Genomic DNA, 17,422 nt, shown 5'->3' with positions numbered 1-17,422 from the left:
AATTTTGTGTAAAAATGGAATATACGGAGAGTGTTTAAAAACAAATTTGGGGGATTAAACATAGTTAAAGTTCACTGTGAAGGATTAATCATAACTCATGAAAACTATTCTTTATACTGAGTACGCGAACTATGAAAATATTCTTATATTCCAAGTAAATTTGGAATAAAGGGAAAGTGAACTGGCTTAACAAAGGGTATGATTTTACTGGGTATGGAACATTCCCGTCTAACCGTCTATGCACTAAATTTACTTATAAGTATCCAGAGGCGATTTTCTTTTTTCGCCATTTTTATTAGTTATGAAATTGACAATGGCCATCGATGTCATCAATTTCATCACTCTTTGGCTGGCATATAGGGCTAGATGCGAGTTCGAGAATAGTTGGGCCGGTATGCCTTTTCTTTTCCTAACCAAGTTCTTAACAAAAACTATCTGTTTATATATATTTCGAAATTCGAGGATACATGTGTATAATTTCGATTTTAAATTATGTTTTTCCATAATAAAAGAGCACAAATAGTAGGGGGACATTTGATATTATGTACCCCGGGGGGACGCGTCCCCCCTGCAGGGGATTTCCGCCCATGGTGACGGGGGAGCTTTTGCATTTTCTAGAATAGAATTGAAAGATTTCGTGCACACTTTTGGTGAATTTTGCCCTCTCGATCGGCGGCCCCCGGCTGCGTACGGTCATGTTTGTCATCTTAAAGTCTTTAAAAGGCCTATATTACATTGGTTTGAAACAACTGAGTTTGCAATAAGGCTCGTCATTTGTTGGAACTGCGCGACCCTGATCATGAAGAAACACCAGTCTGGGTCAGAAGGGAGGAAACAGAAGGAGCAAAAAGAACTCCAAGACTGTTTAATTCTCAAGAAATTTATGTTTGAATGCTCTTAGAAACGCAACTTTTACACTCAATTTTTACACAAAGTTCTTACCGTGGGGGTCCACACCCTCTCCCGCTCGATCGCTTCCGTATCTCACGCTTTCAAAAATATTGTGCCCCCTTCGGGATTTTGCCCTACCAAAACTGAAAGTGTTCCGGCGCGCCTGGACCAGTCGATATTAGGATTGAAATTAACCCCTATAAAGATTTAAATGTAAATCTTAAAGATTTATTTTAAAATACAAATTATTTCAAACTTTCAGGATTAATTCTAAATTTTAACATCGACTGGTCACTATTCACAGTCGTAATGGATTTATTTTTACAAATCCTTGTAATTTAGAGTGTATGAATTTTTAGTTGAACTGATATTGGCCTAAATTACATTGGTCATTCATCGCAAACGGCCCTGTCATATATTATAGTCCTATGGACCAAAGGGAAAAAATATGTTATTCAAAAATGATAAAGCTATGTTCCCAACCAGTGTAACTTTTGCTAAATTGATAAGAACATAAAATGCATTAATTTGTTGTTTAAACAATTTTGCTTTTATGTACCATCGACATGAAAGAGGGCCTATATCCATTTATCCATGGCACATGGCACATGATTTTACCCTATATCGGCAAGTTAATATCACATATTTTATTTTATTTATTTATTGCCACATTGCAATAAAATCATATACAAATGAATTTTTTTTTCTTAGCATAACATAGGCAAATGATATAATTAATAACATACACATATATACAATCTAATAATCTAATCAAAATATATTTATACCTGATATTTTTTTTAATTGTTACAAAAAATAGCAGAAAATCATATATATATATACATATATCAACATAGTACATTTTGAAATGTGGGAGACCTTCATCTTAAGCTTAGAGCTTGAAATTAATGAAGGCCTCAAAGGGAAGGGGAATGAATATCAGACAAACAGTGTAATAAAAGAGACTTATCCTTTACTGCACAAAATAATAGGAATATTACCAAAAAAGTAGAAAGGGAAAGAAAATTTAAAATAAGGAAGTTATAATCATGTTGATAAAAGAGAAGGTGCAAGTGCAAGTGTGCGAGAGTGCAAGTGCAGGGGGGGGGGGGGAGGTTGTAATATCGGTTGGTACCATAGAGATTTATACTAATTATTAAGTATATATCTCTATGGTTGGTACGTAACACAGACAGATTTTAGGTATCATATTTTAACAGTGTATTTCTCTTCAGAACAGCCTTAAATGAATAAAGTGTAGAGCATAACTTAGTGTCAGGTGACATTGGCGGCGGAAGCAAAAAATTTTAGGAGGGGACAACCAAAAAATTTTTGACAAGCAAAAAAAAAATAAAGGTTCTCAACCTAAAAATTTTAGGGGGGACGTAGGAAAATAAATTGACAAGCAAAAAAAAAAAAAAAAGGTCAACAAAAAATTTAGGGGGGGGGGACCGTCCCCCTCCTCAAATTTAGGGGGCGGACACGTCCCCCCCGTCCCCCCCCCGCTTCCGCCGCCTATGTCAGGTGATAAATTATTCCATAAATCTGCACCGTAATGTCTAATTGATTCGTGTGCTATTATTAGTTTTGGATTCGTGAGATGAAATTTGTCAGAGTTTCGTGTTGGATAAGAGTGCGTTAACTGTTTCAAAAAATTCAGGAAAAAAGAAAAACTTAGGATAACTGATTTAGGGAACAATTGTTTGCTTTTCTTTGTATTTTTGCCGGTTGTCAATTTTCATTTTCCCGGGTTATTTTCATATATTTTGATAGGTTTATCATTTTTTTTTTGAGATATAGGCCTACTGTTTCATATCAATTTGTTTGCGCTCCTTTTTTGCAGTGCGTAGCGTGTTAAATTATTTCCCTATGGAGAATAATAGAAAATAGGCCGTTTTTGAGGGATTTGCTAAGATATCTCCCAAACGCGTCAACAAGGTGATCTATCAAAACAGAATAGAATAGAGCAGATTCTCACCTTGAACATGATATGATTTTCATTTAATTTTAGTCAAATTAAGTTGTGTCACTTTTGAGGTTTTTGGAACCTTTCTTGATGATTTTGGAAATCCATTTGTACATGAGCCAATGGGCAAGTGCGGGAAACGAAACGTTTGGTGCGACTTGCACATTGTTGTAAAAAAATATATACGTCACAATAGACCCTATCAAAAAAAGACATTTGCAGAAAATGCTGTAGATTGCGAATACCTAAGAATGATTTTGATTGGATAAAAAAACCTCTGTCACTTTTCACATTTGCAAAAGCTTTTGCAATAATTGGTCACTATAGTTTGGCGGGTTCAGTCGATGGCATTGTGTGTACACAGTATAGTACACAGTACACACGCATAGCTAGGCAACGCAGCGCGTGAAGAATTTCACTATTCGTACACAGCGACGACTTGAGTGTATATTGGATAGGACCGTACCATTTTTGACCGGGGGGTGTGCCAATGAATGCAAGTGATCAAGAAGAGTTACAAAACTGAAGGGAGTGAGAAAACAAGGAAAGTGAGAGGGAAATTTATGAAAACAAGTAATGCGAGAAAAAATGACAAGAAAAGGAGAGAAAGGAGAAGAAGTGAAAACACGCAGCTGAGTGCGCTCACGATATGTAAGTTGAACACCCCTGCACCGCAAGGTAGCAGCCCGCCAATATACACGTAGACTGCCTGCACGATGCGAAGACAGCGGCGCGTATTATTGACTGTGCGTTAAACGTCCCATTTCTATGCCTTATAGAGGAGCGTTTTTTGTACACAACAAATTGATATGTTTTTTTCGTGCCCTCGAAATATCTTTTTTTTTTTTTGGGGGGGGGGGGGTGAATGTACAGGCCGTCCCTCACGGGTCCCTCCACCTGATTTTTAAATATATATCCCCCATCCCGCCCCCCGGCCTGGATCGACACCGATGAATAACAGGCCTATCAGTTCTATGAGTGTCCCCTTTCCAAAATATACTCGATTAGTATTGAGTGGTTGTCATTTTCATTTGAGTTAAACTATGGTTGATTGTTGTTTGGTAAAAAAAAAAAGCCTTAAAGGTTTCTTAAACGTATCTTCATAAAAAATGACCTCCTTACCAAACCTATAGCCTGAGCTTTTGAAATAATTTTCTGTATGTGCGCATCACCATCTTACCCATCTATGCCCAGTTCGTTCATCGATCAGTGACCCTTAATTCTTTCTTTCCTTTTCTATTCGTAGAGAAATCTGTATACGCAAGTGGGAAAATGAGATATTGTTTTGCAAGAATAAAAATGAAAGGGATAGAACCAGGATTTTCCATAAGGGGGGGGGGCATATTTTCCCAAGGAAAATTTGCAACACACACAAAAAAGGGTTATGTCACTAATAAGGTCATTTTGTCCCGCGTAAAATGACAAGCAAGTATTTATAATTTAGTGAATACTGCTACTGCCCTCTAAAAACAAAAAATCAGCTTTTGAAAAATTTGTAGGCCGATATGCTTCATAATATGCTTCCACCGCCAACGTCTAGGTGCCATAGCCTTCTGCAAGCCAGTTTAAGGACAGAGTGTAGTCACGCGCGTGGTGCATTTGTTTTCGGTGCAAATTACATAGTGTATCAATAATTTCACATGAGTAAACACGCTCCTTGCTGCTTGCACTATATCTGGTTGAGCGTCGAGCTGAAAAGTGTAGCACCCATTTAATATTGTAAGATTCCCAGGCAAGATAAAATATTATTAATATTAAAAAATAAAAATATTACAGATTAATACTCTTTGTTGATTTCCATACATATTTTGTAAATACATACGTCAAATTTTATTTCAGAATGGCACTTTTTGAAGTAATCTCCTCGATTATAACAAATCTTGCTGGAAAAATACTGTCCCCAATTCATGGAACTTAGGCTAATTTAGTAATCTTATGGAAGCGGATGACATTGGGCATTCGCGAAGCTCTTCTACTTGTTTGGACATGGAAAATTGCTCTTTTTCAGTTGAAGTAATGGGTATAGGCCTAGCTTTGACTCTTTCTTTGTAAAGTTTAAGGTGACCTATTGTTTTTCTGATGAACAATCTCGTTATTACCTAACAGTTGATCGAATCCAAACGGAGTCCTTGACTGAGTTTGTGTTCAAAAGACATACCGTACGGTATCGGTAACAGCCTTGCCGCAGCTAAGAGCAGCGCAGCGCACCGACTAACTTAACTATCGAGCTATCCTCACCAGGCGGGCGCGGGCCAGGCGGACTTGTAGACTTGCAGACTTGAGCTGGAGTGGCCAGATAGACTGGCAAGGAAGTAGTTGAGCCTTGAACTTCAAGGACCGCCCTTTCTTTTTAAGTTCGATTGGAACAGTGCACCGTATGTGACGAGGTTTGTAGAAAATGTTTCATAGCCTTCACATGTCTAAGTTGGTTTAGAAAAAAAAACAAATCAAGTGAGGCTGAGTTTTTTTTATAGACAGCTGGCAGCCGTCTGTTTCAAGGAGTTTTTAAACATTTTTTTAGTTTTTTAATTTCTCCTCTGTATTTGGTGAGTGAGGCTAACGGAGTTCAGCTGAACAACCAACATAATTAACACAGACCGAAGCTTTTGGTCTAGGTTTTTTATCAAGGGTTCATTACATCAATCATGTAGTGATGTACATGCCGCCGTGCACAGAAAAATAGGAAAGAGTTCCATAAACCACCCCCACCAAAAATATCAAAAGATTGTCCAGACTTTCGGCTCATTCAATTCAGATTTTTCTAATCATTTTTTTTACTTTTACTTACCTTAGTTGGGACTCGAACTCACCTTGTTTTATCGGCAGTCAAGACCTTTCCCGCTGTGCTGGCGAGAAGCTCTTTAACCGGAAGGGGTATTTTAACGATTATCAGCCGATAGTTCGGCTCACAGACCCTTTACTGACTAAATAAACCGATGTCTATGGACAATTACACGCACTAGATCCTGCTCGAAATTTGACGGAATAAAGCCATATTTTGGTATGTACAGTCCTCAAAATTATTCATACCCTTGTTGATATTTGTGATTTTTCATGTTTGTGATGAAATAAATGCATTTTATCAACTTTCTCTATGATTTATGTGTGACCTACTAGTGAAAGAATAACAACAATGCACAATTCAAGAAATTTCTCTTTTCAGGGGTATTTTATTCATAGATATTCAAACAATGTCATGTTCAAAATTATTCATACCCTAGGTTTTCTGAGTCCAATGTCTTTCATTAATAGTCAATAGCATAGCCTTTGTTCTTTACGACTGCTTCTAGACGATTCCTGTAAGTGTCCACAAGCTTCCTGCACGTCTCCTGCGGGATGTTGGCCCATTCTTCCTTGGCGTAGGCCTCAAGCTGGGTCAGGTTGGTCGGGTTCCTAGCCATCACTCTGACTTTCAGGTCTCGTCACAAGTTCTCGATCGGATTCAGGTCAGGACTCTGACTTGGCCATTCTAGGACGTTGACATCATGGTCCTTGAACCATTTCTTCACCAGCTTGGCGGTATGCTTTGGGTCATTGTCTTGTTGGTACTTCCAGTTGGGGCCAAGCTGGAGTTTTTCGGCAGATTCCTTCAAGTTCTCATCAAGGATCTGGATGTAATCCTCCTTTTTCATGATTCCTTTGACTCTAACGAGGTTCCCTTTGCCACTGGAAGAGAAACATCCCCATAGCATTATGTGCCCACCACCATGCTTGACGGTTGGCACAGTGTTCTTTGGATTGTATGCTTCCCCTTTCTTCCTCCAGACGTATTCAACATCCATATGGCCAAATAACTCCAACTTCGTCTCATCAGACCACAGGATGGTTGACCAAAAGCTTGGATTTTGCTTCAGATGACCTCTAGCAAAGGCCAGTCGAGCCTTCAGGTGTTTCTTCCTGAGCAACGGTGTCTTCCGAGGCCTGCGTCCATGGAGACCTCCTTTGTGCAAGACTCGCTCGATGGTGGACCGGGACACCTTCGTCCCTGACCGGTCAAGCGTTTCAAGTAGGGCCTTGGTTGTGGTCCGGGGGTTGTTGTTGACCTCTCTGCAGATTTTCCTGGCAAGTTTAGGGGACACCTTGCACTTCCTGCCACGCCCACTAAGGTTCTTCACAGTGCTGTACCTCTTGTGCTTCTTGATTACGCTCTGGACTGTTGCCACAGGGACGTCATACTGCTTTGAAATGGCCTTGTAACCTTTTCCCTCAATGTGGGCCTTCACAAGAAGTTGCCGTAGGTCCTCACTGAGCTCCTTCTACTTGGCCATGATTATCAGAGACTGAGAATAACCAGAATGCTTTCCTCTATTTATACCCTTTTAGAAAGATGCTATTTTCCATCATTGTTCAATGGCTTGTTTAACAAAGAGGGTATTTAATTCATTGGAACATCTTGAAATAACTATAGAACAAAGAATAGCACATTCCCAGACAGTGAAAATAATGCGCATTGTCATAAAAGGACATTTTTGTTGAGGTATTGGCAAGGGTATGAATAATTCTGAACAAGTGCAAAAAATAACTTTCGACCCTATCTATTATTATGCTAATGAAGACTTGCCAGCTCATATGTCAAATCATGCATATCAACAAGCAGACAAAAGATACAAAGAAAGTTACATCATAATAGCTTTTAAAAGTAAAGAATCTACCGAAGAATGTTTTTCCACAAGGGGTATGAATAATTTTTAGGACAACTGTATTTCCACCCCCCCATCATATACGTATGTTCTATGTTAAGCCCGGCTCACACCTTTGCGTTTTTAGCTTGCGTTCAGCTGCGTATTGCCCGAACGCAGATAAACGCAACACAACGCGATTAAACGAGCTAATACGAGGTCAATACGCAGACCAACGTAGAGGCATTGCGTTCTAGCTCGCTAGTTTGATTTTTTTTCAAACTTCCGCAACTGAACGCAAGAGAAAAATCCATACGAGCAAAGACGAGTGGCAACCAGCTGATGCGAGCAAGGACGAGCAACAGCGAGCAGCTTGACGCAGGCCAACGCAGCGCTACTTTGAGCTGCGTTTCACTGCCTAAAGCTGCGTTACCGGCTCGATTTACCTCGACTTACCTCGCTTTAGCTCGCATCAACGCGTATCTCGTTGCGCTATACCTCGCACGCTGTTCGCAACAACAAGGACCGTTACGGATGTAGCTCGGTGCACTGCGTTCGTCTTGGATCTTAACTGCGAGTCTAGCTCGTCTTTCGCTCGTTTTACCTCGTTCCTGCTCATTTTAGCTCGTTCCTGCTCGCTTTGGCTAACCAGCACTGCGGATATCTGCCTTTGACAGAGAACCCTCACTCATGAGGACTGGTGGGGCACCTAACAAGCTCGTCTGAGAACTCCTCGATGATGGCAGAGCACACTTCACGGACTATGAGTGAAATTGTGTTATCGGCTACCCTGAAACTATACATGAGCGTTTTGTAACTGTCCCCAGTGGCCAAGTGTCTAAGGGTGACGGCTAGCTTTAGTGCAGGTGAAAGAGCTTCCCTGAAGAAGGTGTCCTGCTTCTCCAGTCTCCCATGGAGTCTTTGTTCTAACTCACTGAACATTGCAGGACTTATTCTCAAATAGTTTGCGAATGCTTCTTGGTCTTCAGCTTCTAGTTCCCTCATCAGCTGGTTGAAATGGCCCTGCTCATTCCTCCTGCAGATCCAAGACCGAATCCAACAACTTCGAGGCCGGATACGACTTCGTCGATGCAACTCAAGCAGCAATTCCCCTTGCGCATAATCGTCAGTGGCCTCTTCCAGCTGAAGCAAAAGCTTAATTTTTTGTATAGAAGAGCTTTGCAGAGAAGTCATAGTTCACAAAGCGATGTTTGCCTGTAGATTCGTCAAAAGATTATGACTAGTACCCCCGGAGGGGCCACTTACATTGACGAGTGGATACCATGCGCGACCAAAAAAACAAGTAAAAAGGATGTCTTTTTCACGATAGGACACGTTACGTACGTAACGTGATAAGGGTGTCAAAAACACAAAAATAATGAAAAAAAGGTCGAATTTGCTGGGATGTTAAAACAAAATTAAAATGTTTTATAAAGGATGTCCTTTTTGCCCCAACACTTCGTGTTTAGAGTCCGATTTGCGCGAGGTGTAGAGGTGGGGTCGTACTAAACCAAATAAGGTAAAGCAGACGACCGAAGGACCCGTAACAATAAAACATTCCTGTACTTGTTTAGGGGTTCATTTCAGGGAATATTTGCCAAGCTTAAGTATCGTTTTGTTTCCAATACTTGTTAAGGGTAGGGTTTCACACGCCAATACTTGTTAAGGGGTGCATTTTCAGAATATGGAAATTACGTGTTTAGGGTGCTTTTCGAGACCCCATGGTCGCGCATGGTATCCACTCGTGAATGGAAGTGCCCCCCCCCCCGGGCTAGTACCACAAAATGATCATCACCGCTGCAATATACGACCACACGTGTACGCAGCAGAGCGAACTGTTACGCCGCGGAACGAGCAGCAGTCGAGATAAAGCGAGTGAATGAGCAGTGAGTCGAGGCGAGACGAGGTAGGGCGAGCGGCTAGCGAGCAACAAACGAGTGGCTAACGAGATAAACACGCAACGTGGCGAGCAAACTTCGTATTGCATCGTACTGCTACGAGCAAAAGCGAGCTAGAGCGAGGTAAAACGCAAGCTAAAGCGACCGTAAGCAGTCATTTTTCAAAAAAATGTACGAGATATAACGAGCTCCATACGCAACAGTGTGAGGGCTGCCGAATGTTTTGCTGCGTCGTGCTGCTTAAGGCTGCGTTTAGGCTGCGTTCGGCTATCGCAGCAATACGCAGCTAAAAACGCAAAGGTGTGAGCCGGCCTTTAGGGCTAGATATATTATTCTGAACCTTCTCTATGTTTTTACTTTCAATTTTGTGGGGGGTGCATATGGAACTCTTACCAAAAAATCAAGCCATAGAAGTTGTGTGTTGTGGACACCTGGGCTTCATCTTACAAAGAGTTACGATTGATCCAGTCAATCGTAACTCTATGGAAATCCATCAGTGTCATAATTATTTTCTATGAAAAACTTGCACAATGTCCTCTGTATACAAAGAGAAGCAGAGTGAAAACAACAAATGCTTGAATATTCATCATAGATAAAATATAAAATATTTTAAACAAACATGCATAATAGATGTTGACGTTGCTGGCCGTCCATAGTTACGATTGATCGGATCATTCGTAACTCTTTGTAAGACGGGGTCCAGAAGTGGGATCGCAGCATGCATGACCCACTAGTTAGAAATCCACTGCCAAACGATCAAAGTCAAATTAAAATAACAATCTTGCATCAACATGACTAAAAAGTCAGTTCTTCATCATGATTTTTTATGTTTGAATTTGAGTTTGGATTACAGGATCATTTTGTGAGGTTAATTGTGATTTTCCTTTCCAATTAAGTTAGCATGATGTGCCATCCATTTTTGCATAAACCTTGTTTATTGTATTTTGCTGACTCAAGACAATGTTCAGATTGTGACTTTGAGCAACTCGTTTGTTATTGTACAAACTTACATTTTTTAATTACTTGGAGATCATGAAGACTAACTCAATCGAACACTTTGTTCGAAATATAAGCTAGATCTAATTAGATCTCTATATTACCATGGTTACACCAAAATTTTCTGTCAATGTATCAACTATCATAAAACTTAAATTACAGATAGAAATCAGTGTATTCAATTACTCCTCTTCTCATATTGCTGCAGATGGCCATGACAAATATCTATTTCTCTTTTAAATTGATAAAAATAAGAGCGAAATCAAGTTATAATCTGATGTAAAAGAAGCATTTTATACTCACAATGTTGATTTTTTTCTTCTTCTACAGTTAGACTACTTTTGAGGATTATTGATGTAAATTACTATGATTTAAAAAAAAATCATTTGAATTTTTTGTGTTAGTTTTATTTTTTTACTCAAAAGAAAAAGATTTTTATCAACTTTATATCATCAAAACCTGAATAAATCCTTCATATCTACTCAGAGCAACGGAAATCAAGTCAATATAAACCTAATTCACCCTAATGATGAGTTTTCATAAAAGAAAAAAAAATAGAAAAAAATCATTAGTGAGTGTTTGAATAAAATCTGTTACAAAAATACAGTTATTTTTTTTTAAGTTTTGATTTTGTGATATCACAGATGGGCACTCTAAATATGTCATTTTCTCAAAAAATTGAAAAATATGTATAATTTTTTTTTATATATCCTCAGACAAATCACTTCATATCCAATTCAGTAAGAAGCATATCTTTATTCATCCTGTTCTATTAAAAATTTTGAATTTATGGAATTGGAATTTATATTACATGCAGTATGGGGCAGCTGGCTTCACAAATTAACAAAATTTAAGCATTCATATAGATCTAACTTATTCTTTCTGGATTTTCCAATCTTCTCCAATAAATTGAATTTAAAACCAACTTATTATCAGGGCGAACTTTCCCTTTCATGGTTACAGTTCAAGTAGCTCTACAAACAAAGCAGGAATAAAAAAAATCAAAAGGTCTATTTATATATTATACATCTTCAATATTTGATAGTTTAAATATATGGACTAGAATTTTTTCATGAGGACCAATTTGGTAATCTGTCAACAATTTTTATGATTATCATAGTCTTATTAAAGTTATGATGCCATAATGAATTTTGTTTATTGAGAAATGATCAGGTGATCAAATCCCTGATTAACTGATGAATTCAGAGATCATATTATGATGATTATGATGATGACAAAGATCGTGAATCTGTAAATCATCAAAATCTTGTGCAGATCATCAATATCGTCATGATCATCTTGCTATTACCTGCCATATCAAGCTGTAAAATGTGACAAAAAATAGAAACTTACCCGGGGGAGGGGGGGGGGGGCCACTTACATTGACGAGTGGATACCATGCGTGACCAAAAAAACACGTAAAAAGGATGTCTTTTTCACGATTGGGCACGTTACGTACGTAACGTGATAAGGGTGTCAAAAACACAAAAATAACGAAAAAAGGGTATCTATTTCGCTAGGAAAATTATGTGTTTAGGGTCGAATTTGCGGGAATGATAAGGATGTCCTTTTTGCCCCAACACTTCGTGTTTAGAGTCCGATTTGCATGAGGTGTAGAAGGTGGGGTCGTACTAAACCAAATAAGGTAAAGCCGATGACCGAAGGACCCGTAACAATAAACATTCCTTTACTTGTTTAGGGGTTCATTTCAGGGGTTGCCAATAGTATAGTTTTGTTTCCAATACTTGTTAAGGGTAGGGTTTCACACGGCAGTACTTGTTAAGGGGTGCATTTTCAGAATATGGAAATTAGGTGTTTAGGGTGCTTTTCGGGACCCCATGGTCGCGCATGGTATCCACTCGTGAATGGAAGTGGCCCCCATGGGAAACTTACATACTGTACAAGTGTGTTTAATGCACCAAAAGTGTTGCTTTTGTAGGATTTATACTGTGTTTTACTACTTCACCCTTGGCCATCCTACATTAATGCTCCCTATGTATCCATGCTTGCTACTTTTCATTTTATCATCAGGCAACTTGTCTTGTATTCGTATGCTAAAGTGCACTGATATTTTCAGCCCTGATTCTGTATAGAACGTTTAATCAGGATGATATATTGTAGTACCTCTCATTCAGTCAAGGTACATTCTATGTTTGTCCATTCCAACAATAAGTTGATTTGATTAGAAAGAGAAAAATCCAACAAGCATTACACATCAAAATCCAATGTAAAATAAGAAAGCTAAGACATGTTAAAATTTCACTTAATTTCACAAAACAGTTTTATGCAATGCACGTGAGGAGACTGATGACATTATCCACTCACTATTCATTTTGTATTTTATTATATAAAATATGAAATATTCTGATTTTCTCCTCATTGTCAATTGAAGCAACGATTAATTCCTCCCTGAACATGTGGAATTAGCATTGTTTAATACTTTATGGTTCAGTCAAGTTGGTCCTTATTTTTAAATCTGTAAAAAATGAAATATTGTATCATTCAAACAAAAACAAAAAAGATAGTGAAGGACATCATCGGCTGTCTCCTTTGCATTTCACTGAGTTGTGCATATCACTGTTATGTGAAAAATATGTGAAACTTTTTAATGTCATAACTTTCTTTACATGTATATGTACATCCGATTTTGATGAATTTTTCAGTGTTATGCTAGTTTTATTTTCTTTATTTATTCAAATCAACATATTTCTGGGGTGGACTTAACCTTTAGGCACATCAAAATGTGCTTTGAGTTTGTATACGGTAAAAAGAATCCAAATTTGAGGTTACATTTACATGTACTGTACATGTATGCTTGCTGATTCAAGGCCTGTATGCTTGTCTTTTATTAAGACCTATCCATTATTATTGCTAAACAATGAGAAAATAAAGACAATGGAATTCCCAAACTGAAAAACTTTGCAGTTTACATCTGCATGTTGCAAAACATTTTCACGCCGGAAATCTTGCAAAGGAATCATAAAGCTCACTGTCACAGCCCCAACCCCAATGAATTTTGGTTGCATGGTAATATAGAGTCTACCAAATACGATAATTTTGATTGAACATTTCTTTCTTCTATCAGCCATTTTGGCTCTAATACTCTTTGCTGATCATCATGGGCTGATCACCGGAATTGCACAAATCACATTACGATTGATAGATTACCTGAATCTCATTGAAGCTGATTGCCATCTCAGATTGAAGAGAACTAAAGAGGGATTTCTACCAAAGAGAGGTGTTTACAACCGAGCGCTACATACTGTATTACAGGTAGGCAAATTCTTCTGAGTATTACGTGTATGCTGAGGGGTTTGTTGTCAATTATTCTTTAGTCAATAGTGTAGATGTACAAGATTTGGAAAAGATATTGGGGATCTGAATTAATGTGTATGTTAGAAACAGATTTTGCAGGTAATAATTCTTTGTCTATTTCTCTTCTCATTCTCATTGTTATCGATCTCCTCTTTTGCCAATGTCTTATTTTTTTTCCTTCTCTTCCTCCTCCACCACCAACACAACCACCATGCCCTCCTCCTCCTCCTCTGCCTCTTTCTTCTCATTTTCATTCTCCCCGTTGTTAATATCATTTGCTGCCAATGCCTTATTCTTTTTCTACTTTTCCTCCTCAACCACCAGCACCATCACCACCACCTCCTCATAAACCTACTCCTCTTTATTCTCCCTGTTGTTCATCTCTTTGGTTGCCTATATCTGATTCTGTTTTCTTCCCTTCGTCTTTCACCTCCCCTCTTCCTCCTTCTCCCACTCCTCCTCCTCTTTATTCTCCCTGCTGTCCATCTTCTTTGATGCCATTGTCTTATTTTTTTTCTTTTGTTTTTCCTCCTCATCCACCACCACTGTCACTAGTCTACAGGCACAGACCCTGTTTTTTTTTGCAATTCACATAGTGCATAATGCAGAGTCTGAAGTAGTGAGACTAGATTCACTTTACATGTACATGTATTGTGGCTGGCTCTACAGACAGTATTTGGCGCCTAGTCTTTTACACTCTAGACCTGTTATTGGTTAAAGTGTCAGATATGAGTCTGTACTGGCAGACTACATTACCTCCTCCTCCCCTTCCCACTCCCCTCCTTGCTCTCACTCTCCCTTCTGTTCATCTCTTATTTTCTTCTTCCTCTTCATCCTGCTCCTCAACCTCTTCTACCACACCTTCCTCCACCTCATTCTTCAGCTTGAAAATTATTTGAAAAAAAAAAAAAAATCGAAGCTTAATTTATAAACAAAAACATTCTGGTCATTGTGCTAGTCAGGAACTGATTATGTCACCAACTCACTATTTCTTTAATAATATGATGTGAAGTATAAAAAAAGTTCTATTCCTCCTGAAACCGTTGCTTTAACCTTTAATGTTTCAATGAAGAGTCAAGGAAGTCATTGTACATTGCGGCATATTCCGTACTGTGTGAATGCGCTCAAACGGCTTCTGGCTGGAATACTCCCTAGGAAGTGGAGACTGTGCATACATGTACATTGTGTGTGGGAATGACTGATTGAATCAGATGACTGGGGTAATATTTGTAAAGCGCTTAATAGACATGTTGTTCTGATAAAGCGCTATATAAAAGTGGAATATTAGCTTGATACATGCATGTCCTGGTGGTAAAAACATCGCCATGATGTTGTCCATTTTGCTGAGGTTGGTTTGCGTTTATCCTTCTAATGTCTTTGGGTTAAATACATGTCAATGTCTGGCTCACCTCAGAATATAACAGAAAATGCACCAGTGAGGTTAAATGCAAGAATATTTTGCAATATGAAGGAGTATTTTTTTTTCAGTTGAGGTATATTTCAGTTAAAGGTAAAATAACCTTTGCAGCAAATAATTATTTCATGAGAAAATCTTTAAATCAAAGTTAATTCTGGCCACGTAATCATAGATACAGATCTTATACCGGTAATTAATAACTTCACTTTGTGAAATCATGAAATCTTAGCCAAAAACAAATAACTCTTGACTTCAGATTAAACAAAGAATGTCACATGGGTGGTAGTGTATGAAAATACAATGAAATGTGCTTATGCTCATGGGCAGATCCAGGATTTTCCGAGGATGGGGCACATTTTCCCCAGGAAAAATTGACAAAAGAAAAAAGGTCCTCGCTTGAGTCGCTTCCAAAAGACGGGGGGGGGGGGGCACAGGCGAGATATGCAACATTTTCTTCCTAAACACATATTGGACTATACAAACACTTGGATGCTAGGCCTAATTTTTTGGATTCCGAATAATTTTGAGGTCATTACCACAACTGGCATTTTATCTTTTCATCATCGTAGGTTTGTAGTAGGCTTGTAGTGTACATGTATGTGTACATACATGTACACACAGTACACTGTACATACATGTACATGTATACTTGAGCTGTAATTTATTGATAGGAGCCTCTAGGTGCATACAAGTGATTCCTAAAACATTAGTAAGTGGCTGGTACATGTACATGTAGGATATATTTCACCATATTCACATCTACATGTACGTTTTCTAGATGAGTGGAAACCGGTATAAACCTTTAAAGGACAAGTCCACCCCAACAAAAACTTGATTTGAATAAAAAGAGAAAAATTCAACAAGCATAACACTGAAAATTTCATCAAAATGGGATGTAAAATAAGAAAGTTATGGAATTTTAAAGTTTCGCTTATTTTCAACAAGATATTTTTGAACATGTTCAAAATTTTGTGGCGACCAGTAAAATGGTGGCTTTCCTTGCCGCTTCAGAAAAGATCAAGGTATGATGGATAAGATTGAAAAGATCAAACCACAATCAAGCTATGATATACCACGCTTTGTCGATTTTTTATGATCACAGCGGAATCACTATTTAGTGAGATGGGGGTACCGTATTAATGAGTGCAAGCACAGGCTGTGTCCAAAACTGAAGAAACACCCCTTCATTTCTTTGGGGCATGAATGCGTACAGCAATACACATGTGTTTGACTAGGTGGTTTCAGACCGCCTCGAAGTTCGTCAGTTCCAGGTATTCTCTGATCGGAAATTGACCCCGATCAGAAAATACCAGGTATTTTGGTAATGTGAAAGCAAACTACGCCTAATTTCCCCGAAAGAAAATACCTGCTAAATAGTAGGTACTTGGCGAAATTACGAGAAATTTCGCGGGGATTTTTCCAAGGTCACAGGTATTTTGGCAATGTAAAAAGCAATTTACGGGAACTTTTTGCCCAGCGTGTCGTTGGTCGTCGTTGGGCGCGGGAGCTGTGGGTGGCTGCTGGGCTAGTGATTTTGAATCTCGCGCCTTGCCTGCTTATCAGACCATACTGCGCATGCTCGTAACTTCAGGAACTTATCCCGAAGGGTCTGTTTCAGGGTGGTGTGTGAATGCAAAAATAATGGGTATTTTTTTAGCCTAAAATGTTCTCATAATTTAACGGGGATTCTTGTGATCGAGGCGGTTTGAAACCACCTACTGCCCCCCCCCCCCCCACATGTACTTTAATAGGCCTTTCAGCCTGGATGGACTATGACTTTGCAAAAAGCAAGGAGATAGCTACATTGTTGTAGCATGTTCAGAAATTTGCATTGTAACCCCACTCGGTAAATATTACACAATAATAAATAGGAATCTCATAAACTAGGTATTTCTTTATATTGTTGACTAAACATTTTGCCACTTGGGCATTTTTTGTTACCAAATAATCAAAATTTGTGCTTGTACTGAAATTGGAAATGAAACTGATGTAGCAGTTAATACAGTGTATACATGTCGATGGATGATACATGCAAGATTGATTGCATTATCACATCATCAGAATCAGTTTTTGTCATGTGCAGAGCCTATGCCTTATCAACAAGAAAACAAAACGAGTGATGCATGTACATGTAGACTTTCCTTGAACGGCAGTGCCTGTCACTAAGAAAGTAGGTTCAGGAAAAAAGGGCTGAGACCTTTGAAACTGCTAGTTTACTGCACTTTTCATCTCGGAGGTTCAATAAACAGAAGGCTTCCAATATAAGGAAAATAATTCTTTTTAATCCAGTGGAATAAAGTTTGAGGTTTCATGAATAGGA

The 17,422-nt window shown here is 38.6% G+C and overlaps 1 protein-coding gene across 2 annotated transcripts in view; it reads left to right on the top strand.

The window, feature by feature from the left end:
- Window positions 1–5,128: 5,128 nt before the first annotated feature.
- LOC121408571 (F-box/LRR-repeat protein 21-like) overlaps window positions 5,129–17,422 on the top strand; it is a 30,601-nt gene continuing 18,307 nt past the window's right edge. The window contains exons 1-2 of one of the 2 annotated variants that reach the window (XM_041600087.1): window positions 5,129–5,244; window positions 13,456–13,643. The gene's annotated coding sequence lies outside the window, so the exon portion shown is untranslated. Of the gene's footprint in view, window positions 5,245–5,790; window positions 5,859–13,455; window positions 13,644–17,422 lie in introns of those variants that run through there. The other variant, XM_041600094.1, reaches the window with a different exon arrangement.

The sequence above is a fragment of the Lytechinus variegatus genome, chromosome 1 (assembly GCF_018143015.1).
Source record: "Lytechinus variegatus isolate NC3 chromosome 1, Lvar_3.0, whole genome shotgun sequence".
In the NCBI taxonomy this organism is placed as follows: Eukaryota; Metazoa; Echinodermata; class Echinoidea; order Temnopleuroida; family Toxopneustidae; genus Lytechinus; species Lytechinus variegatus.
The sequence above is the reverse complement of the archived record's forward strand: the minus strand, read 5'-3'. Positions and strand labels throughout refer to the sequence as shown.